At 36.0% G+C, this 25,189-nt stretch overlaps 1 long non-coding RNA gene across 1 annotated transcript; it reads left to right on the top strand.

The window, feature by feature from the left end:
* Positions 1-18,974: 18,974 nt before the first annotated feature.
* Positions 18,975-20,416, top strand: LOC149158191 (uncharacterized). Its single transcript, XR_016262028.1, has 3 exons — positions 18,975-19,127; positions 19,586-19,782; positions 20,368-20,416. It is a non-coding gene; the product is annotated as an uncharacterized LOC149158191 (long non-coding RNA).
* The last annotated feature ends 4,773 nt before the right edge of the window (positions 20,417-25,189 follow it).

Here is a 25,189-nt window from a genome sequence, read left to right as displayed (position 1 = left end):
ATGGTAAATTGCACCAACCATGCAGAACAACAAAAAAATTTGTGTTCATTGTGGCTGTGCCTTTCTATTTGGGAATTGGCCATGGTAACAAGCTAAGGGATCAACTTGCTCAGAGATCGCTTGGAGTGAGGCTGCTCCGATCGTGGAGGTCTACCGTGGAGGAGACTTGCCATAGGAGACTGCTGCGTGGAAATAGGCTCCGGACTTCCATTGATCTGTGAATTGCTGTGGATATCGTGCGAGGGTGTGAGAACTCCAGAGTTGAGGCCGTGGTAGAGGCCGCGAAGGAAGCCACGATGGTTTGCGTGTGCGCTGTGGGATCAAACAGTGTTGGAGACCATTTGGAGGAGGCCGCATAGTGGAGGCCTGAGACCTGCAAGAAGGCTGCGTGGAGAAAGCCAAAAGGAGGCCGAGGTTGCTGCGGACTTGTGGAGGAATATCCGTGTGGAGGAACATCCGTGTGGAGCGTGAGTAAGGTAGTGAGGATTGTCGTGGAGGTTGCAAGAGCCAGTAGCATGGAGGAGTGTGCATTGACTGATCTACTATTTTTTTCATCGTTGTTGTGGATTAGTGTGAATCGCAATAAGAGATCAGCCTGAGAAGGAATCCACGAGCAAAACCAAGACTCACGGAGATCACAAAAACTGTCTTTCATAAAGATCTTGGGTAGATCTAACATATTTTTTTTACCTATCAAGATTTTTTTTTTTAATCGCCAAGATGAATAATCAAATGATCGAATCATACTTGAATGAGCATAACAAGCTCAATGGCTCCAATTATGTGAATTGGAAATTCAAGATGCAGACTCCGTTATAAGTGCAGAGTGCTTGGACGATTGTAAATGGGGATGAGCAGAAGCCAACAACTGGCTCATCATCGATCCCATATTGGGAGAAGAAAGAAGGTAAAGCAAGGAAGTTGCTGAAGATGTCAGTGAAAGACTACATCATACCACATATCAGAGAATGTAAATTAGCAAGCTAAATTTGGGGAATATTGAAGGATTTGTATGAGATCAGGAATACAAATCGTCTTTTGTTCCTTAAGATAAATATTTTATCCTTGAAGATGGAGGAGAATGAAATAGTTGTTGCCTTCATATCGAGGATCAAAGATCTGAAAAAAAATTGGCAGACATTGGTGATACATTTGTAGATACAGATTTAGTAACCATTACCATGAATGGTGTGACCAATGACTACCAAATGTTTATCATTGGGATAGACGCGAGAGAGAAAATCCCAAAGTTTGAAGAATTGACAGGAATATTAATGCAAGAAGAAGAAAGAAGATCGACTCTGAATCCCCAAAGTGCACATCTTATTTTGATGGCAAAGAAGAACTTCTTCAAAGGAAAAGGAAATCCGCAACAACAAAATGGAGGAAACTCACAGAAAAGACCAAATCAAACTCAAGGTATGCATCCGAATAGAAACAACTCTAAAATTAAATTTTTTTATTGCGGAAAGATTGGTCATATCACTAAGGAGTGCAGGAAGAAGAAATATCATGAACAACAGCAAAAGCAAAAATGACATGCAGTTCATCTCGCAAATGACAATCATGTGCAGAACTTCAGATTGTTTATGGCAGACTTTGATGAGAAAGTTTATGCAGACATCTGGTATGTAGATTTTGGAGCATCCACACATATGACGGGGAACAAAAAATGGTTCGAAGATTTTAAAGAAATCAACGATAGAGCACAAATTTACCTTGGTGATGATAGAAGTCATCAGATCAAGGGGTGTGGAAAACTCTATGTCATTTTACCTAATGGTACTATAAGACATATCTATAAAGTCATGTATGTGCCTAGTGTAACAAAGAACTTTATTTTTGTATCCATGATTACAGATCAATATCTCAAAGTTGAATTTTTTAAATCTAACTGTTATATTAAATATCTATTGGATGGTATGAAGATTATTGCTATAGGAATTCGAACAAGAGGTATGTAAAAATTGGATGTAAGACCAGCACTAGTTCAAGCCTTGGCAACAACAAGTTTGACTACAGAAGAGTTGTGGCATCAAATATTTGGTCATATCAACTATAATGATTTTCTGTTACTTCATAAAAAGGAAATAGTAAGAGATCTTCCTATGTTAAAACAAGTGCATAATGATTTTGATTCTTGTACATTATGAAATATGCATAGAGAAGAACTCCTTGTTCGAGTAGAAAAGAAACATAGAGACATACTTGAATTAGTGCACTCAGATATTTGTGGACTCATGCAAACAAAGTCATTAGGAGGTGCACTGTATTTTTTACTATTTTTTTATGATTGCACAAAGTTTTCTTGGGTATATTTTTTGAGTAAGAAAAGTCACACATTTGAATACATTAAGCAGTTCAGAAACATGATTTAAAAGAAAACATGAAAGCATATAAAAATTCTCCGATCCGATCAAGGGGGAGAATACAGGAAGGATGAACTTATCAAGTATTGTAAAGACCATGGGATATTACAGCGATTCACAGCACCCCATACTCCTCAGCAGAATGGAGTAACGAAAAGAAAGAACAAAACACTGTTGGAATGTGCTAGGAGCATGTTGAAAGATAAGGATCTTTCGAATGGTTTTTGGGTTGAAGCATTGGATACTGCAGTTTACTTGAAAAATATGAGTCCTACAAAGAGTCTTGAGTTTAAAACTCCTTATGAAGGATTATATGGATTTAAGCCTGCAGTAAAACATCTAAGAGTGTTTGGGTCAAAAGCATTTGCCCACATTCCAAAGGAAGACAGAAGAAAACTAGATTCAAAAGCCATAAGATGTACCTTTGTAGGGTATTGCTCACAATATGAAGCTTATAGATTATTTTATCCCTCTACTCACAAGATTTTTGTTAGTAGAGATGTCATATTCCATGAGAAGGTTCATGAAGAATCTGATAAGCGCAATGAGGAATGGGATATTCCGTTCTTGGTGGAAGAAAGTGAAGAAACAAGAAAAAATCAAGATCAGCAAACGAAGGCAGTAGGAGAGAATTCGAATGCAGCAATCAAGCCAAGTCTAGCAAAGGAAAATCAGAATGGGTTAGAAGCTACACCAACTCTTAGTAGATCACGTAGGCAAACTCAATTGCCTGCTAGATACAAGGAAAATGCTTTTATAACTAGTATGATGAATGTTATTGAACCTTCTAGTTATAAGGAAGCAAATGAATGTAGTGAATGGAAAACAACTATGGAACATGAATATGAATCTATAATCAGGAACAACACTTGGGAGTTGGTTGAACTTCCTAAAGGGAAACAAGCCATAGGTTGTAAATGGTTGTATAAACCAAATATTAATGCAAATGGAGCCATAGATAAATTAAAATATAGATTGGTAGCAAAGGGTATTCACAAAAAGAAGGCATTGACTATGAAGAAACCTTTGCTCCTGTACCTAAACTAAATACCATCAGAATGTTGATTTCTTTAGCTACTAAGAAACATTGGATGATTCACCAGCTAGATGTAAAATCTGCATTTTTAAATGGATAACTGAAAGAGGAGGTTTATTTAGAACAACCTGAGGGGTTTGTCTAGAAAGGGAAAGAACATTTAGTCTGTAGATTAAAGAAATATTTATATGGGCTAAAGCAAGTACCCAGGTCCTGGTATGAAAAGATTGATTCATTTTTTCTACAACTTGGCTACAACAGAAGTAAAAATGACCCTAATATGTATATTACCATAAAAGATGAAAAGGGGCACATAGTGTTGATTTATTTGTATGTAGATGATTTAATTATTACAGGTGATGATATTGCTCTAATTAGAGAAATCAAGCAACAAATGTCATAGGTGTTCGAAATGAAAGACCTTGGTGAATTAAGATACTGTTTAGGTCTTGAGATTTGGAGAGATTCAGGACAAACTTTTCTGTCCCAGGGTAAGTATGTCAAAGGTCTACTAGAAAGATTCAGGATGGATTAGTGTAAGGCTGCAACAGTACCATTACAACAAAACATTAAACTTCAGAGTGAGGATGGCTCTAAAGAGGTAGATGCGACACTTTATAGACAACTGGTTGGGATCCTAATCTACCTGACCACTACTAGACCAAATTTGGCTTATGCAGTCAGTATGCTAAGTCAATACATGTCCAAGCCACTTGAGAGTCATTGGAATGCAACAAAATGTGTTTTGAGGTATCTATAGGGTACTATAGACTATGGTATTATTTATACTGATTCCTCTGATGTTATATTGACAAGATTTACAGATTTCAACTGGGCTGGAAATGTAGACGACTGCAGATCCATAACAGGCTATGCATTCATCATTGGATCTGGGGTAATTACATGGAGCAATAAGAAATAGAACATAGTTTCCTTGTCTTCAGCGGAAGTAGAGTATCAAGCTATGTGTGCAACAATGTGTGAGGCAGTTTGGTTGCGAGACTTCTCCAGGATGTCGGGGAAGAATAGAAAGATGCAACAACAATCAGATGCGACAACTAGAGTTCAATAAAGTTTGTTAATAATACGGTGTTTCACAAGAACACTAAACACATTGATACACAATTCCACTTGGTCAGGGAGAAAGTATAATCAAAAGAAATCCATCTTGTATATTGTAATACATGTGATAATGTTGCAAACATTTTCACTAAGCTTCTTGGAAAAATTAATTTTGAAATGTTTAGGGAGATGTTAGGCATATTTGTGAACCCCTTCTCCATTAAGGGGGAGTGTTGAAGATAATGGAGAATATCTTAGAACAGTGTGAGTTGGTTCATGAGACCTCAAAATAGAAATTAGTTTCTATTTTCTAGGGTATGGTTCTAACTTCTCTAAAACCATGATTTCTATATAATGTGTGATGTACATTGAGTATGTAGAGCATTCTGTAGAACCAAACTCTCCTGGTTCAGACTCTCTTTCTTAGAGATGACTAGTGGTTGTTCTATTTATTAAATGCAATTAACATTTTGAATATGCATTTATTTAATATCAAATGTGGATTTTATCCATTACGTAACAAAATTTTGATTTCATTTGGGAGGGGATAAGGTATGCAGGAGAGTGGCAGGCCAAATGATCTGTAACCCACTCACCACGATTGGATATCCACAAACCTAAGTCGGGTGATATGAAACCATTTATAACATAATTTCTGTTTTTAATATATGTACATTTATTGATTTCTAAATTAATTGGAAATGAGAGAAAAAGCGAACATTTAAAATATTTAATAACCATACAGGTGCTCCATCATAACAACTCGCTCAAACATGAAATTTCATTAGATTTAAGTCATCAAATTTGATGTTGGCACAAGTGATTGACAAGAAAGATATAATTTATCGAAAATTCCATAGATATAAGTGATCAAATTTGATGCATGATTGACAAGTTCGGTAGATATTTAAGAGATCGAATTTTATTCTCGTAAAAATTACTAACAAGAGGGACTGAGTTTTATTTATGGTTTCTTAGATCTAAGCAGTCCAATTTTATGCATGATTGGTATGATAGGTAGAGATTTAAGTTTCATTCAATCATCAGGCTTCGTGGATTTAAGCAAAATGAGCGACTTGCATCGTATCCTAGAATTTTTGTTTTCAATTGGTGGGAAATTATTTAGTTTAACCCCTGCACCATCGAATTCACCTCTGTTATTAAGTTATTAAGCATGGATTGTTAATTCATAAATATCGATTTCACATATCGAAAATAAATGAGCATAACTACATAACACGGACATGAATGCCAATGCAAAATTTCGTCTTTACGTGGAAGTTCATTGTGTGGAGGTTCATTTGTTGGACATTAGATAAAACCAACGCTCCTCGTGTGTTTCGCGACATGGACTAACCACCTCTCGTGGATTCATATGTCTAGCGATGCGATTGTTGATTAACACCTGCGGGTTTTGGTCTAATGACAATCGTGATTCCTAACAAGTGGTATCAGAGCATAGGTCACGAGTTCGATATACACCTGACTCGCATTGGGGGGGAGATTGTTGGACATTAGATAAACCAACGCTCCCTGTGCGTTTCGCGACATGGACTAACCACCTCTCGTGGATCCTTATCTTTGGTGATGTGATCGTTGATTAACGCCTGCGGGTTTTGGTCTAACGACAATCATGATTCCCAACATCATTCTGTGGAGGTTCATTGTGCGAAGGACCTCAGCACAATGAACTTCCTTATTAATGGAAATGTGGATATGGAAGACATAACCTCGTATGCTTTGTAGCGACCACCACCAATCAAATTATTTTCAATGTGATTTTTTAAGTCCATTATGTGGAAGTTTTGGTTTTCTCCCTACTTCACGTAATTTGCCATTAGAATCTCAAATTTATAGACCTAGCTAATGGATAGTGCAATGCTACTTTTTTTTTTTAATTCTGTACCAGCAAAGGGCTTAAAATTTCATGATTCATAATGTAGGATCTATGGGATGTTTGTTGCGAACCCTTGAGGGAATTTAACCATCCAACAAACATATAACAAAATCAATAATTATTTTTGCCTTATTAAATATATAAAATCTATAATCGAAATAAAAATACCTATTATAAATATCAAATGTCATTTTCATTTTCTAATGAATATATTCACTTTAATAATGACCTACCTTAAAAAATATTGACATGTCTTCAAAAATATTACCATGATAGAAACAAAAACGTATCAAAATATTGATAATTTAATTTGTCAACATATCGTCATCTTGTATGTCGGTCTGATATATTCGCAGTCAAAATAATGGTTGATTTTGGAGGGGGACAAAGTCACTTTAGATGGGGGACTGTTAATTCATACATATCGATTACACATATCGGAAGTGGATGAACATAACTACATAACGTTGTCATGAATGCGAGTGCGGAAGATTGTCCTTATTTTATCACCTTCCACAAGTAATGGTTTTTTATAGTAGAATTGGTTTATATCCCCATTCTCATGCCCACATCTCTTTAGTTTCACAATTAATTACAGATGAATATGTTGTTTATTTGTGAATTGAGTCCACGACCTCCATAGTTGAGAGGTGCAATGAATAGCCATATCTTTACTATTAATATAATATATAAATGCATAAAAGTTATATCATGCCTTTTTAACTTTATGCATGCATAAAAGTTATATCATGCCTTTTTAACTTTATGCGAAGGGTGAAGTGCAGAGTAAGAGTGTGTGAAGGAAGTTGTGTGGAGATGAATTTCGTTATGTAGATTGTGGATCCTACACTGTCTTAATCAATCAATTAGCAGTATGGGCATGAACTTTTTCGCGTGGTATCTATTCCTCTTTTTCGTATATTATAAATAATTTCATGGGAATCAATATTTCATGTAAAATAAAGTTGAAATCAAAAGTAGAAAGGGCATACAAAATTATGTACAAATATGCAAGGAAAGTGAGACTTGGGTGCAAGCATTGGGCACCGATACCAATTATATTATGCATGAGCTACCATTTGAGAGAATATTCTAGTAAATCCATTGATGTTATTAACTTCATAGTTGACAATGAATATTAATTAGTATTCCAAGTGGTTAATCACCATGCATTGTGACTTGTTGCAAAGAAGAAGGCCCACAATTGTAGTTATTTTGCTTGTTCTACTTATTTTGTTATGCTATGTTTTTAATTTTATATCTATGAATGAAGTTTCAAATTTATTTTCAATAGCGAAGAAAAAACATATTTTCTGTTGCAAGGAATCAATCCTATTACTAGTATGCAAATCAATAAACTAATTATGTTAGGAGACTCGGACTTAAAAACATAGGAATTTTAACAATATCCTAGTAGAGTTTTGTCTATTTGCCACAACTTTGAATTAATGGAATGGTACCATATACTTTGACAAACTAACACTTTGTATATTCCAAAAGCCAATATGGATACAAGGAAAAATGGGGGGTCTTATTTGTCAATGACTAGGAATATGTCCAACCTATTCCTTGACACTCAAACCACGTGCTATTTGGGGTTTGGGGTTTCAATGTATCGACTTGGTGATTTTTGGTAGTTAGATAGAATCTCTCTACTCTCAACACTTAACACAATAGATCCTTCATCTAGGTCTATTGCATTTTTCTTGGTAGAAGTAAAATATCAATTTTCTTAGCATTCTAGCTCCGAATTGGAAATCTCAACTATGGTAGCTCTCTAGTACAAAGTGGGTGATGATACTAGTGAGAATGTGATTAAAATTCAAAATTTGGTATTGTTCCATTAGTTTGTGTTTTCCCTCAATTGTTCTAAACTTTTGAATCTTGGTCTTGAGTAGATGGACTGTAGAGGGCTTTGAGAAACATGCCTATATTTGCAAAGGTCCAACGACACCATCAACAAATTGATATGCTCCTTCCATTCCCTTCAAGATAGTTTGAGAAAGCATGATACCATTTTTAACCTCAAGGTCAAAATAATTACGGACAAGTTTCTATAGAAAAAGAGGCAATTAAATGCTTTAGAATTTGTGACCTGTGATTTAATTCTCCATCAAGGAAGGGATTGGTGGTGATCCAATTGGACATTGGTGGCCACCCTCCTCTTCCACGGACTCAAAGGTTCCCTATCTTCTTAGCATTTTTTCTATCATTTTTTGGGTCCCAAACTACTAGGGTTTTTTTTTAGGCACTGAATGGTTCATTTTAGAAATTTATGGGACTAGGGGCCAGTTAAAAGTTGTAATCCTTGGATAGTTTTTTCCAATGAACTATTGTGCACCCCAAATAGATATTCTATGCGAAGGTTGCACCCTTGAGAAGTGAACTAACAACCACCTTGGGGCCCATAAACTTTTTGTTACTTCATTTTCTAAGGTTAGGGTTTTGGACATGTATGATTATTTATTTATGATAAAAGGTCATTATTTTGGCCTCTTGCAATAGCTTTTATGAATGCATGTAGTTGTCCTCTATCTTTTGAAAAATAACTACCACCATTCTACCCGGTTTGTGTTCTATAATATTTTGTCACTTTATTTATTAATAGAAGTTGGACTTTCACTATATTGTTGTGTTCTTTGTTATATTTCTCCGTGTGTGTTTTATTTCCTTTCGCACCTTTCATTCTCATTCCTTGTAAAACCCAAATCAAGTGATGAGAAACAACATCCAATTCCATTTCCAACACATATATACTAGGATTAGCCGAGAAAAAATGACAAACACCTAGAGTGAAACATAGTAAAAGAATTCCTAACAACCAACTAGTACCAAAGAAGTCACAAATAAAAGCAACACTATACTAAAAGATCTTCCCCACTAAACCAATTTCAGATATCATCATATTTGGTCTTTTTTTATAAACTCTATATCAATACTTTATTTCAAATTCCCAATGTAACACCATGTTGATTCACACTATTTCTAATTTTATATGAGTGTGTTAGATGGTCATATGAGAAAAGAATTAATGAAATCCTTGCATCTCAACTCACCCATTTTATATCGTCTTGGTGTTCATATAATTTGGATCTCTTAAATAAATGCTACAGATGTGATTAAGTAAATGTGGAAACTTATTGAAACCAAAAGGACCTTTAGTAGATGTACTTCATGGTTTTAACAAAAGAAAACTATACATAAAGACTCTGGAAAACAGCCATATAAAAAGTGAAAACCATCCATGTATCGGGATTTTTCTTGAGTTGTGTAGAGATCCCTTGAAGAATACTTTGAAATGTATCTCTCGCATCTTGATGTTGATGTCATTGCTTTGAAAGCACATCAAACACTGAATTTTGCATCCTACATATATGAGAAAAAGTGATCTCTTTAAAACAAGTCTTCAGATGCTTAATTCTGCACATCCAATTGTAGAGTAGGGGAGAGAAGGTCGAGCAATCATTGATCCAATGTATTGGTTGTGATTTTTTGAGTCATCAAATACAAACTACTAGTCGAGATTGAGCCATTTAGCACAAAATGAAAGCCCCCAAATAATTATAACTTTTGCCTAGGAGTTAGTGCCCCATCTGCAATTCCAACAGACATATATATATAAGAATCTACTGAAAAAACAATTATGTGCACCACATCCGCTTTCCTGCAATTTTGCTACATCGTCGAAGAAACCTGCAAGGAATTTGGCCATGCAATAAATGCTTTTAGAAATTTTGTTATGTATTTCACGAGGCATAAGACCATATTCATAGAAATAAGCACATATATTATTGCCAATTATGTTTAGATCATAAGACGAGTTATCAAAAATGAGGGCATTCCGACAATGTCATATGCCTCAGAAGATAAAAAAAAAATGGAATGGTCTTGTACTCCTTACAGTTTGTCTAACTCTCCGCCACAAACAAATGCAAGATTCTATTGGTATCTATTCCATAGAAACAAGAATGGATAAACATTGTAGAACACAGTCCCAGACGGTCCTTGCAAAAGGGAAAGATATAAGTAAATATCCTACCCTCTATTGGTGCCTTTAGTCGGCTTATTACTTCCGGCAATTACAATGGTTCTTTCTCATCTGTATATTCAGAATGACGAGGTTTTATGAATCTGATCAAATCATATTTAATAAATGGGTTTAGATCTTTCAATTGCAGAACATATAGGATATCTATATCTATTTTAGATGATATAAGATAGAACTCTTATAGACACAAAATAGGTATAAATATCCAAATTATATATATATGAATATGGATATTTATTCATATTCATATTCATATACATATACAGATAGGATCTACACATATGTCAATAAATAGGTATGGGTCAATATGTTAATGTGGTCAGTTTTCTTTTTTCATACGATATAGATATCTCTTCCAGGAGATATTTATACTCCACTGATCCAATGTTGTTTCTAAAATTGAGAAATTATGGAAGGACCCATTTGAAATGGATGGTAAGAATGGACAAGAAGACAAACTTGGCTGACTTAACTGAAAAGCTATCTATCTATATAGATAGTTCATAAGAGTCTGGGAACCAAAGGATAAAAAAGTTGGCTATTCCCTCAACTTCAATAGGATGGAATTGAATACATTTTTTATGAATCGTCGATCCAAATGGCTTTGGATAGAACCTATAACAGGGTCTCGAAAAAGAAGTAATTTCTTTTGGGCTTGTATCCTCTTTCTGGGTTCACTAGGATTTTTCCTAGTCGGGATCTCGAGTTATTTTGGTGAGAACCTGATACCCCTATTGTCATCTCAGCAAATACTCTTTGTTCCACAAGGAATTGTAATGTGTTTTTATGGTATTGCAGGTCTGTTCATTAGCTCTTATCTGTGGTGCACAATTTTGTTCAATGTGGGTAGTGACTATAATAAGTTCGATAAAAAAAAGGAATTGTATGTCTTTTTCGTTGGGGATTTCCCGGAATAAATCGTCGTATTTTCCCATGATTTCTTATGAAGGATATTCAGATGATCAAAATGGAAATTCAAGAAGGTATTTCCCCTCATCGTGTTCTTTATATGGAAATAAAGGGCCGACAAGACATTCCTTTAACTCGTACTGGTGATAATGTACCTACAAAAAGGACTGATTCGATCCATAATGATACACCCGAAAATACAACATTTTTGCTACTTGACCAACCATTGGGAGAGGCAAGTGCAACAGGTACACCAATCACTATTAAAAATGAAATAGCAATTAATGCAAACATAGCTGATTGGAAAGCAATAGTCATGGTTGTGATCTTACAAGCTCCCAAAAGATTGAATAGACTATACCATCCGATCCCCAATTTTCAGTTCTGATCAAATGCACTATGGAAAGGATTTGACCATAAATTAATCGAACTTTCAAACTTTTTCAATTTGATATTTGAGTGTGAGAGGAGAGGGAAATTCGTTACTTTTTTTTCCATTCCAGATGATGAAAAATCATCATATGTCATAGGTATAGTTGGTATCGACCTGACTTTATGCTTATAGTTAGGGATTATACGAAGGGGTAGAATAGAAGTTGTCCTCGGGAGAGATGGCCGAGTGGTTAATGGCTCCAGTCTTGAAAACCGGTATAGATAAAAAAACTATCGAGGGTTCGAATCCCTCTCTCTCCTTTTGTTTTTCAACAATTGCATTTACCGGTCCAATAAAAAAAAAATAGCTCGGCTGTATATAGCCAAGCTACAAGGATCCAGTTGGAAAAAGAGTATTTGAAAAGACTCCTATCCTGCCGATATGGGAGATAGATGTAATGAAATTGAATCGATTTTTCTTCCATCTGGTTTGATCTATTGTTTCAGTTAAGAGGAGTCATGGAAAGGACAGGTTCGAAATCACGATCAATCCCTTTCTCAAATCCTGTTGCAGCTGTACGAACCCTTCCCGTATGCCACGAATGACCTACGAAGAAGAAAAATCCTAGAACGAAACAGAAGGTGGATAACCAACTTCGGGGAGAGACATAATTCACCGCATTGATTTCGGTAGCTACACCACCCACAGAATTTAAAGAACCTAAAGGAGTATGAGTCATATATTTTGCTGAATGTCGTTCCTGCCAAGGCTGTATGTTTTTTCTCAACTTGCTCAAATCCAAACCATTAGGGCCCCTTAGGGGTTCCAACCAAGGAGCACGGAGATCCCAAAAACGCATCGTTTCCCCTCCAAAGATAATTTCTCCAGTCGGAGAACGCATAAGGTATTTACCTAAACCAGTAGGTCCTTGGGCAGACCCCACACTAGCTCCAAGACGTTGGTCTCTAACTAAAAAATTAAATGCTTGAGCTTGAGAGGCTTCTGGGCCGGTGGGCCCATAAAATTCACTGGGATAAACGGTATTGTTGAACCAAACAAAACAACAAGCAATAAAACCAAAGAGGGATAAAGCCGCTAAACTATAGGACAAATAAGCTTCTCCAGACCATACGAATGCACGGCGAGCCCATGCAAAAGGTTTGGTTAAGATATGCCAGATACCACCGAAGATACAAATGGAACCTAACCATACATGTCCTCCAATTACATCTCTAGATTGTCCATGCTAACGATCCATCCTTCTCCTCCGAAAGGAGATTTCAGTAAATAACCAAATATAGCACTTGGGTTAAGTGTCGGGTTCGTAATTTTTCTTACATCTCCACCGCCGGGAGCCCAAGTATCATATACACCTCCAAAATACAAAGCTTTTAGCACTGGAAGAAAAGCACCAACACCTAGCAAGATTAGGTGAATACCCAAAATTGTGGTCATTTTGTTTCTATCTTTCCATACATAGCCAAAGAATGGAAAAGATTCTTCTAAAGTTTCGGGTCCTATGAGTGCATGATAAATACCACTAAAACCTAAAACCGCAGAAGAAATTACGTGAAGTACCCTAGATACAAAATATGGAAAAGTGTCCACAATTTCCCCACCAGGACCGACTCCCCATCCTAGAGTAGCTAGATGGGGAAGCAGAATCAATCCTTGTTCATACATAGGTTTTTTCAGTACGAAATGAGCCACTTCAAATAGGTTCATTGCTCCGGCCCATAATACAATTAATCCAACATGAGCCACGTGAGCCCCAAGCAATTTACCCGACAAATTGATAAGTCGGGCATTACCAGCCCACCAAGCGAAACTAGTGGTTTCTTGATCACGACCAGCTAAAGCTATAGTTCCATTAAAGAGCGTTTCCACGGGGTAGGATCTCCTCAGGGAATATAAGGTTTTCATGAGGCCGATCTTGAGCCGCCATCCAAGCACGAATACCTTCGTTCAGGAGAATATTTTTTGTGTAGAAAGTCTCAGATTCAGGATCTTCTGCTACACGGATCTCCTAGGAAACAAAATCATAGGCACGTAAGTTTAGAGCTAGACCAACTACTCCAATGGCACTCATCCATAAACCGGTCACTGGCACAAATAACAAGAAGAAATGTAACCAATGTTTATTGGAAAACGCAACCCCAAAAATCTAGGACCAGAAGCAGTTAGCAGTGACCATGGAATAAGTCTCTTCGGCTTGAGTCATGTTAAAAGCACGGAACGTATTTGCACCATCACCATCTTCAAATAAAGTATTTTCCACAGTAGCACCATGAATAGCGCATAGAAGAGCAGCACCCAATACTCCGGAAACTCCCATCATATGAAATGGATTCAAGGTCCAATTATGAAAACCTTGAAAGAAGAGGATAAAACGGAAAATAGCTGCTACACCAAAACTAGGTGCGAAAAACCAACCGGACTGTCCCAATGGATAGATCAAAAATACAGAAACAAAGACAGCAATTGGAGCAGAGAATGCAATTGCATTATAAGGTCGCAATTGTACAGATCAAGCAAGTTCAAATTGACGTAACATGAAACCTATTAGACCAAAAGCACCGTGAAGAGCAACGAAGGTCCATAGACCACCTAATTGACACCAACGAGTCAAATCTCCTTGTGCTTCGGGACCCCATAATAGCAGCAAAGAATGTGCTAAACTATTACCAGGAGTAGAAACTGCGACAGTTAGGAAATTACAACCTTCGAGATAGGAACTGGCCAATCCGTGAGTATACCATGAAGTCACAAAGGTTGTACCCGTGAACCATCCACCTAAGGCAAAATAGGCACAAGGAAAGAGCAATAGACCGAACCAACCCACAAAAACGAAACAGTCTCTGCGTAGTCAGTCATCCATAGTATCAAATAAAGTTTTTTCTTCTTTAGAAGACTTTCCAAGGGCTATAGTCATAGCGATCCTCCTATTTCACTATTTCGACCATTTTTGAGCACCCTATATGATCAAAAGGTATACGATGAATTGGGGACAATTTTTCATCCATCATCCTTTCAAAAAAAAAAAAGGGTTCTGAAGATTCGTTGTTGGAACGAATATTTGAAACTGGACTGAACCGATTCAATATAGGTAAATGCATGATCGCTCGATCCCGAGTTTTCAGAGTTCCTATCTGATCCTCGAATCACCTATTGAATAACATCAATGGAACAATTTAAGGGGAGGGAAGTGCGCTTTTTGCCTTCCATTGACCAGATTCTATTCACAATATATTTTCCATTCAATATTTTTTTTCATTCTCGTCTTGAACCTTCTGCAATGCAACAAAATGAAAAGGAGTATTTCTATTCTCTCTCATCCATCTCTATGTATACTACATCGTGGTCCGATACGAATGAGTCTACGGGCAGGAATGAGTCGATTTTTTCATAACTCATAGAGCTAAATGAAATGACTCCAAAGTTCTTCTCCTTCTATATCAAGAAGTTATATATTGAACCATTGTGATCCAAAAGTGAAACCCTTTTTTTCCCTTTTGTTTTCTCTTTTCACATCTTAATTTTGATCCGTTTCTCACCAGTGTAATCACCATAGGATACATTCATATGAAAATATTTAGTACATCGTAACAGAATCACATATTTTATTTGTGTATCAATTTCGTCTAAACAGAGAAAATACGTTGTCCGTAATTTGGCTCGGAATGGACTTACTTCAGGATCTATATCTCTTTCTGTCCAGGGAAGGGAGAAGAGATCATAAAAATAGAGCACCTAACAACGCATCTTCACAGACCAAGAACTACGGGATCACCCTTTTCATTCTAGGTAGGGTCACAGAGGGATCATACCATTCGAGCCTTTTCATGCTTTGGAGGTCCGTAGGAAACAACAATCGATAGGATCTCCTCATTATTCCCTAAAGGAACAACGTGAAATCAAATTCTATCAATTCATTTTCTGTAGGGCCCAGTAGATTGGATCTAGTCATAAGAATAGAAGAATGCTTGGTGTAAATAAAAATAACTCCTTGGTCTTCGACCCCCCACTACGAACAACCCTTGGATCAGTGCAACGTATGGGATGTCTTTATCCATCTCCTCACATGGGAGTAGAGAAGGTTCGAAAAAGGATCTTGGAGTGTCCCGGGGTTGGGCCAGGAGGGTCTTTCAACGCCTCCTTTTCTCATCAAAAGTGATTTCCATTTGCTTGCCGTTGGCTCGGTGAGGAAATAAAAAGAAAAGGGGAACAAACACACTTGGAGAGTGCAATACAACAGAGAGGAAGTTGTATGTTGCGTTCGGGAAGGATGAATTGCTCCTGAAAAAGAATCTATTGATTCTCTTCCAATTAGTTGATTGGATAGTATCGTAGGTGCGAGGATTTACTTCCGGGCGGGGTCTCTGGTTCAAGTCCAGGATAACCCAGCTCCCAGATGGTCCTTGCAAAAGGGAAAGACATAAGTAAATGGTATTTCTCTTCAATTGATTCCTTGCATAGACAACATCTACTTGGCCCTTTGAAACCTTTTTGCGAAGGTTTTCTCAGGTGAAAAAACTTATTCTTCCACGCTAGCTAAACAAATATCTTCAATTTTAAAGGCATGTTCCATGACCAAATTGGCTTAAACCAACACATCGAGCTAGTGGTCAAAGGATTATAAGAGATATAATCACATATCTCTTTCACGGATACAGAATACCACCCTACCATAAAGAAAATTGGGAGTGTTTTGGAGGGTAACTCCTGCTACTTACAGTCTGAGATTGGAGGGTAACTCCTGCTATTTACAGTCTGAGATGCGGTCTAATAGTTAGATAAGAAATTCGGTTGGTTTGGTCTCCATAAGTCATGTGGTCTAATCTTGAACAAGATTATGTATGTTTGAGAACTGTTTCAGACGTGATTTATTATAATAAAAAATTCCTACCCTATACAATTTATTGATATATTCTTCCCAAATATTTGTTAGTGATCCATAAAAACGCAATTACTCAGCATGCATCCAGGAGGAGGTATGTAAATCTGTACCATCCACGGAAAGTATTTGAGATATATGCATGATAACCATGCCCTGCAAATGAGATAATAACTCAATAGACGGTGTAATCGCATTGAAAACCAAAGATTGGATTTAGACCTACCTATTTTGAGCAATATCGTCTAGACACACCAGATGGATTTTGTGTCCTCCCCTTAGACCAGACCAAAGAAAATTCGAGATTATGGAGTTAATTTTCTTGATGATGTGCTTCGGCATCATATATAAGTGAAGCCAGTCAACCGTGCCCAGAGCCCACCCACCGTTGGCCTGAATTTTACATCTCTCAGAAACCGTGTTGATGACGAACTTTAACAAGTGAAGCTGCGACGCAGCGAGTCCTTGCGTGAAGTTGAGCCTGCCTGACAGTAGCTGCACTGGATCAGTTGCTGGTTCTCTAGTAGCTGTTCGATCCAGACCCATAACCTGAAAGCTAGAAAGCCAGCCAGCTACATAGCATAAGGGATAGCTGCACTGGATCTGTTGTTGGTTCTCTAGTAGTTGTTCGATCTAGACCCATAACCTGAAAGCTAGAAAGCCAGCCAGCTACATAGCATAAGGGATAGGTAGCATAAGTACCATAAACTGTCTTTTAACTGTAACTGTTTGAGCATTTTGTTCATTTTTGTGAACTATTGTATTTGTGTTTTGTAGAGTCCCTGCACTAAGCTAAAGCGCTGAAATTGGAACGCTGAGATAGCCAATAGCCACTATGCAACACAAAACTGAACTCTCTGTCCAGATTGGGAGGCTTCTCTGTCACGTTCGATGAAGGCCAAATATAGGTCGTTGAAACAGGTGCATAGAATTTTCTCGGAATCTATTATCGAGTGAAACAATCAATTCGATCAATCAATGCATCTTCTGGAATATGGGTCAGTCGTTGGAGAGATAACGATGGTTGAAAGATACGAGTTAGCCCACCGTCATTTGCAAGGGAAATTCCTTGATCATAGAAATTGAATGTAGCTATGTAGCAGGGATGACAGAGAATGCGAAAGGCATTATCTAGAGCAACAACAGTTGGAGCATAACTTGGCTCCTGCAGCCGGATAAGAGACTTTGATCCATAGCTCTCTGCAGCCGGATAAGAGATTTTGATCCATAGCTCGTGTGTCACTATTGACAAAACAGATCAATATCCATTATATATTAGAAGTCTTCTATCATAATATAAGAACAATATAATTTTCACATTCAAAATATTTTTGTTAAACATTGTGGCTATGGTGTCCAAGCATTTAACAAGATATGTATTTAGCATTGAAAAACTTAATAAGTATTGGGAAGAGCAGTGAGTTTATTTGCATCTATTGGACTCAAACTTGATTGATAATATTTGATTAATTTTGTGTTATTGTGAGAATAGAGTGTGCGTAATCTATTATTGTGACTATTTGGTTTATCGAGATTGCATATTATTGATTCCAGTTTGATTTACAAATATTGCACTTGTAATCGTTAGAACAATGGTTTAAAATTATTTCACTATATATTTGTGGCAGAAAAATACTCCATGTGTAAAGTCATGCATTAAATTGGTAACTCGTAAAGATTTTTAATCTAAGTGATGCATTCAATGTTATAATAAAATAATTACATTTGCATGGCAACCCGTGTTTCAGATATATATTTACACGGAGCTAAATCAATGTAGCATGCTGGACAGATCTATGTTTAACGCGCAACTTATAACCAAAATAAACTGTTCCAACATTACGAAGACTGACGGTAGATTAACGGTAGATCTACGTTTAACGTGCAACTTATAATCAAAATAAACTGTTCCAACATTACCAAGACTGAAACTAGATTAAAGATCAAATTATGAATATTAGCAAACGGTGTATCAACGCATGAAACGGTCACTGATACACGTGTTTTATAAAAAAACCTCTAACACAGCCACATATCTCTCATGCCAAGAGCGCTAATCTACATGCAGTGCATGCATACCCAATGTCCATTCAATCAATCAATGCATCTTCTGGAATATGGGTCTCGAAGATACGAGTTAGCCCACCGTCATCTGCAAGGGAAATTCCTTGATCATAGAAATTGAATGTCGCAGGGATGACAGAGAATGGGAAAGGCATTATCTAGAGCAACAACAGTGGGAGCATAAGTTGGCTCCTGCAGCCAAGTCTCAGCCGAAATGGGAAGATTACATGAATGCTTGAAGTAGGACCTCTGAAGATGAGGCAGAGCCATCTGTTAAAGGCGGTGATAAACACGACCCTGGTTAATGCCAGCATGTAAAGACTGGACATGAGTATTTGCAAGGCGCAATATATAAAAAAGTAAATTTACCAGGCTTGATGTCGAGACCAGCTTATTATACGGGCATTCAAATCGCTCTTATCCGCTCTCCAGTCCATGGCTGAAGAAGAATAATATAAATGCTTAAAATACAACTGTAAGTCTCTGTTTAGATTCAGAACCATCAAATTAGTTTGAAGTTATGAGCGCTAATCTACATGCAGTGCATGCATACCCAATGTCCATTCAATCAATCAATGCATCTTCTGGAATATGGGTCAGTCGAAGATACGAGTTAGCCCACCGTCATCTGCAAGGGAAATTCCTTGATCATAGAAATTGAATGTCGCAGGGATGACAGAGAATGGGAAAGGCATTATCTAGAGCAACAACAGTGGGAGCATAAGTTGGCTCCTGCAGCCGAGTCTCAGCCGAAATGGGAAGATTACATGAATGCTTGAAGTAGGACCTCTGAAGATCAGGCAGAGCCATCTGTTAAAGGCGGTGATAAACACGACCCTGGTTAATGCCAGCATGTTTTCTTAGGGTAGCTGACCTGAAAAAGAATTTCCCAGGACGAGTGAGAGAAAAAGAGTGGTGCTGGACTTCTTGCAGCAGACAAGCACATCTGCGAAAAACAGCCCGTCGTCAGAAAAGACTGGACATGAATATTTGCAAGGCGCAATATATAAAAAAGTAAATTTACCAGGCTTGATGTCGAGACCAGCTTATTATACGGGCATTCAAATCGCTCTTATCCGCTCTCCAGTCCATGGCTGAAGAAGAATAATATAAATGCTTAAAATACAACTGTAAGTCTCTGTTTAGATTCAGAACCATCAAATTAGTTTGATGTTACAGTTAGCCATGGTTCATTAAACTGAAAAATACAACTGAATTTGGATTTCGATCGAATTAGGGGTAAAAATCACCGGAACAACAACTCCAAAATCACCAGAATAACAACACCACCTTATTAGCAAAGCCATAGATCTTCAAAGTTAAGGCTATAGATTTTCATACAGCAAAAGAACAAGCAAGAGTTAAATTCGCTGAATGGACTTACTGGTATAGCAGGTAGGAGAATGGAGAATGGACGAGGCTCCTGTTCAACTAAAACTCCCAGGCTCGCTGCTGCTTCAAAGTTCAGGTATGCATATCAAATTAGTTTGAAGTTACAGTTAGCCATGGTTCATTAAACTGAAAAATACAACTGAATTTGGATTTCGATCGAATTAGGGGTAAAAATCACCGGAACAACAACTCCAAAATCACCAGAATAACAACACCACCTTATTAGCAAAGCCATAGAGCTTCAAAGTTAAGGCTATAGATTTTCATACAGCAAAAAAACAAGCAAGAGTTAAATTCGCTGAATGGACTTACTGGTATAGCAGGTAGGAGAATGGAGAATGGACGAGGCTCCTGTTCAGCTAAAACTCCCAGGCTCGCTGCTGCTTCAAAGTTCAGGTATGCATATCAAATTAGTTTGAAGTTACAGTTAGCCATGGCATTAGAATGAACAGCCATCTCTTATGGCCTGCAATTACATGTAGAAAAATTCAAATCAGATTTTGTCTTTGGTACAGCATGATAATTTGCATGAGCTTAGGTACTATACCTGCACGCCATTAGAATGAACAGCCAGCTGCATTTCAGGTCGTCTATATCTAGCGTACTTGGCGTTAGAACCTGTAAAAACAGCAAAACATATCATAAACCACGCAGCTGATTCTCTGAAAAATGTATGCAGGATTTAAATTGATTTACCTGAATGGCCGACGAGGCGGAGATATGGAGATCGTTCTCAATGGAGGAGAGATCCCGCCACAGCCGAGACAGTCTCAGAAATGGCCGACCAGGCGGAGATATGGAGATCGTTGTCAATGGAGGAGAGATCGTTGTCAATGGAGGAGAAGCAGAAGAAAATGGTGAGCAGCGGAATAATACTAGAAGGCACAATGAGGTTTTCTGAAATATTTGATTATATAATAAAATAGATTTTTTAGCTCAACAGGGTGGGGAAAATAAATGACGATTCCCGTGGCAGGCCCATGAGCTTGCAGGTGTACGGTGCTACATGAGGTGGCAAGCATACAGCGTGCTGTAGCAGGGTACATATGCTATTGTATTATAGCAGTGGTATTAATCTCTAACATTAAACGCTAGAAAATTAATGCTAGCATTACTTCATGCACGAGTGAACAACTTGTTGTAATTACCTTTCTTTTTCCTAAGTTTTGAGTTGTATGCCTCGATTTGAGGCCAAATAAGATGGCGAAAGCATGAACTTTGGTTTATTAGAATAGTAAAATTACATGACCGTAAGAAACTTTGGTTTAAAAGTGGCAGGGAACCGGTAAACTAATGCTAAGTCCGCTCCTAACGATTACTATAGTCCCTGCCGGATGCCAGATGGCAGGGACTAATAATGTAAACGAACAACTCACTCTACTCAGGAAAGTGGAGCGATACTTCCTTCTGGAGACCACAGATGGGCGGTATAAAATAAAAAAGTAAAGCTGGTTATAATAAAATAAAATAAAAAATAATAGAAAGCGATTTTCCTACTTAGTCTTAAAATGTATAAATTAAATTTATTTAAATTGAAAATATTTTAATAAAATAAAATAAATTAATATGATGTTATTATCTATATTATATATTTTTAAATAATTAATATTTTTATAACATATTTTAATAAAAAGTTTTTCAATTAATTTTAAAATATATAAATTAAATTAATTTAAATTAAAAATATTTCAATAAAACAAAATAAATTGACACGTGTTTTTAAAAGGGGACTATCTTACCTTGCTCATTTTAGGAACTCCTTTGAATCCCTTGCTACCACGATCACCCTGTCCAATTTGTGAATACAAAATCCGTCCCATGGATTCAAACATTCCTTTTATTACAACCATAGTAGATTATGGCTTATGTTATGTTTGTATCGAGATGATTAAGATATTTTGGTTTTGCGAATGAGAATTTAGGATTGAAGTTGATATGATAGTTGCAAATAATTGTTTTTGAAGATAATTAAATTAGAATATTGTATTTAGGATAGTATAACTTTTGATATATATTAAAAGTGGCAATCCTATGCTTATCTCTCACTTGAATTTCTTGACATATCTATTATTATTTTCAAAAACAAAAACACCATACCCATGGTTGCGACATCTTTTATAGTACTTTTTTCTTTTCAATATCTTGGTCTTTTAACCATCATATTTCCTATCAAATTAATCTTTCTTATATCTCTCACAAATATTGGCAATTAAAAGAGAATATAAAATTTGAAGAAAGTTTTGCACCTCGAGATATTTGATTCCTTTGGGAGCTTGATATATTTGAAATTAAGATGGATCTAAGCGGATTTAATTATTATTTTTATTTTTTATTTTTATGTAATTTCATAGTCAAAATGTTTTAATTAATAATTAATAATTAATAATTTTATATTTATTTTTATTTTTATATAATTTAACTAGCTCATAATATTTAGATTTACATAACATAATATAAAAGGACATTACAACATATCTTCCACACTGGGATGGAGAGTGTCTCTAAGCACAAAAATTTAATAAAATAATATATATATATATATATATATATATATATATATATATATATATATATATAATATTTTGATTTTGAAATGAGACATGGTTATATATATATATATATATATATATAGATTTGGAAATGAGACATGGTTTTTTGGCATGTGGTATTGATGAACCATGGTATTGGCCCATGGTATGGTATGGTTAAATTAATAATATCCATGGTAAATTGGGGCGAGTATTCATGGTTAAATTTCTTGTTATATTGTAAGTATTATTTTGATAGTGAAATGAGAGATGATTTTTGGCCATGTGGTATTGATGAGCCATCCTATTGGCCCATGGTATGGTATAGTTAATAATATCTATGGTAAAGTGGGGGTGAATATCTACCGCTAAAAATATTGTTAAACTGTAAGTATTAAGTTTTATGTTCTTATTAATGAAATATAAATATGGTTACAAAATTATTATTGCACCAAGAGCTAGTAAATGTAAATGTTTAACATTTAACATTTATATGTCCACTCAATTAAAAAATAATAAAATGTTAAAAAAATTATATAGAACTCATAATGGTGGAGATGTTGTAATATAAACATTTAATTCTTGGCTTAATTAATAATAAAATATTAAAAGTAAAATAATAAATAATAAAATTCAATTTTTAGTATTGTAATTTTGTTTTGCAGGGTCCCTTTCTCTCATAGTTTCTCTAGTAGTTGCAAACATCTTAATGGAACACTTTGAAACCAGAGCTTTTAATTCTTGGCATCTCAAACCCAAATGCTCGTTCGTTTTTTTTTTACGAAACCTTTGTCATTTGGAAATAGCATCTCCCCTTATATCCAGTTCATTATGGAAATTGAATCTAATAATTCTCTTCCGTTCTTAGATGTCCTCGTTTCTCACCTCCGCAATGGATCCATCTCCCACCAAGTCTATAGAAAAAAGACACACACTGATTGTTATCTCCACGCCCTTTCTCATCACCACGCATCCCAAAATTCAAGTGTTCCCAAAACCCTAATCTCTAGAGCTCTAGAAATCTTTTCTCCCGAGTTTCTTTCAATTGAAAAATCCCCTCTTATTAAGGCCTTCAAAGCCAATGGATATTCCTCCCATTCTATTACATGAAGTAGAAACTTGATCTATCCTATTATGACTAGAGTAATCTTGTCAAAATTAGAGTTAGGGCTAGATATGTTTACTAATAAATATTTGATTCAATAACAACTTCTATTTCCAATCCAAAACTCTTGAGGACTATATCGTGTAACCCTGTCTTTATGCACATTTCTTGTTTACACATTGCTACTAGATCAACCTTTTAATTCTCTTCTTGATTGTGGACATTTCTTGGTATATTTTGGCTTTAGGAGGAAGTTGTTTATACCAACTATGGGCCCGTGTCAATCTTTGTATGCAGAGATCAAGGGAAACTAGCTCTCATCACTTATCCAGATGTGGGCTCGAATTGTAAGTGATATATGTTTTCCTCTTTTCACTAACTGATATATTCATTTACTGATAATCTCATGACATTGGAACATATATGTCATGATTTCTAGGGTTATTATTTTTCTTGGAAGCCTCTTCATTACTATTCCATAATTTTTGTGTCTATCACATAGATGCACCTGGACATGAGGTTCATATTAGCACTTTCTCATGATTAGAATTCATAGTTATTTATATCTGCACTTTGCATCATATTTTATGTATATGTCTTAGGTAAGTTGATGTTTTAGATGTCTCGGCTCCTCATGTTACATAATTTTCATTGGACGATCTGGAAGAGAATGTGGCTAAAGTGTTGTATCACTTTGGGTATTTAAAAAAAAAATTATTAATTGCTATATTATAGATATAGATCAATTTATTTTTTCTCAAATTTATCAAATTTTGGGTTTACCTTTGATGCAATTTTTTCAAGTTAGATTGACTTGTGACACTCCATTAAAATTTGGTTGACATGATTCATGAGGAATCTAAGTATCACTTCCACCTTAAAGCAAAAATCATTTAGATATTATCTTGATTGTCGTCTTAAAATATTTGTTTTCGTCAGTTTAATTTCCATCTAACATGTCTCATTGTCATCTTTTCACAAGAGGAAACTAAGCAGACATTTAGAAAGTTGTAAAAGCTTTGAAAACATGACTTCATTGACATCCTTGTATTTTTATTTTATAGATTGTCAAATGTTGGGTGAGGAGAGTAACTTGGCAAAGAGATCTCCCAAAAGATCTGAGAGAAAGCCATAATGCAAAAATATTCACCTTTGGGACTTATCAATTGGGGGTAAGAAATTTGTTTGTTTTCCATTTTTATTTGAAATGTAAAATTGTCTCATTAACAAAATGGAGTTCCACCTATTGTACTTTTTCATTAGGCCTTGAAACACATGTTATCATCGAGATCCTAGTTACAACTTTCTACTCGAGTATTGTAGTCTGTGAGTGATATCTTTGAATTCAATTAATCTATGTTGAAGCATCCCTTATTGTTTACAAATGACGATGCTACAATTATTAGTTGAAGATATGTAATTATAAGCTTCCAATTATTTTCCTATGTTTTCATTAGTTGTTGTATGTTTTTGACACTTGATTTACATGTTGTTGTTGTTGTTGTTTGGGAT

This window comes from Pinus tabuliformis, chromosome 5_2 (genome assembly GCF_031772625.1).
Source record: "Pinus tabuliformis cultivar Carrire ecotype Pingquan chromosome 5_2, CPIR1, whole genome shotgun sequence".
NCBI classification, from domain to species: domain Eukaryota; kingdom Viridiplantae; phylum Streptophyta; class Pinopsida; order Pinales; family Pinaceae; genus Pinus; species Pinus tabuliformis.
The sequence above is the reverse complement of the archived record's forward strand: the minus strand, read 5'-3'. Positions and strand labels throughout refer to the sequence as shown.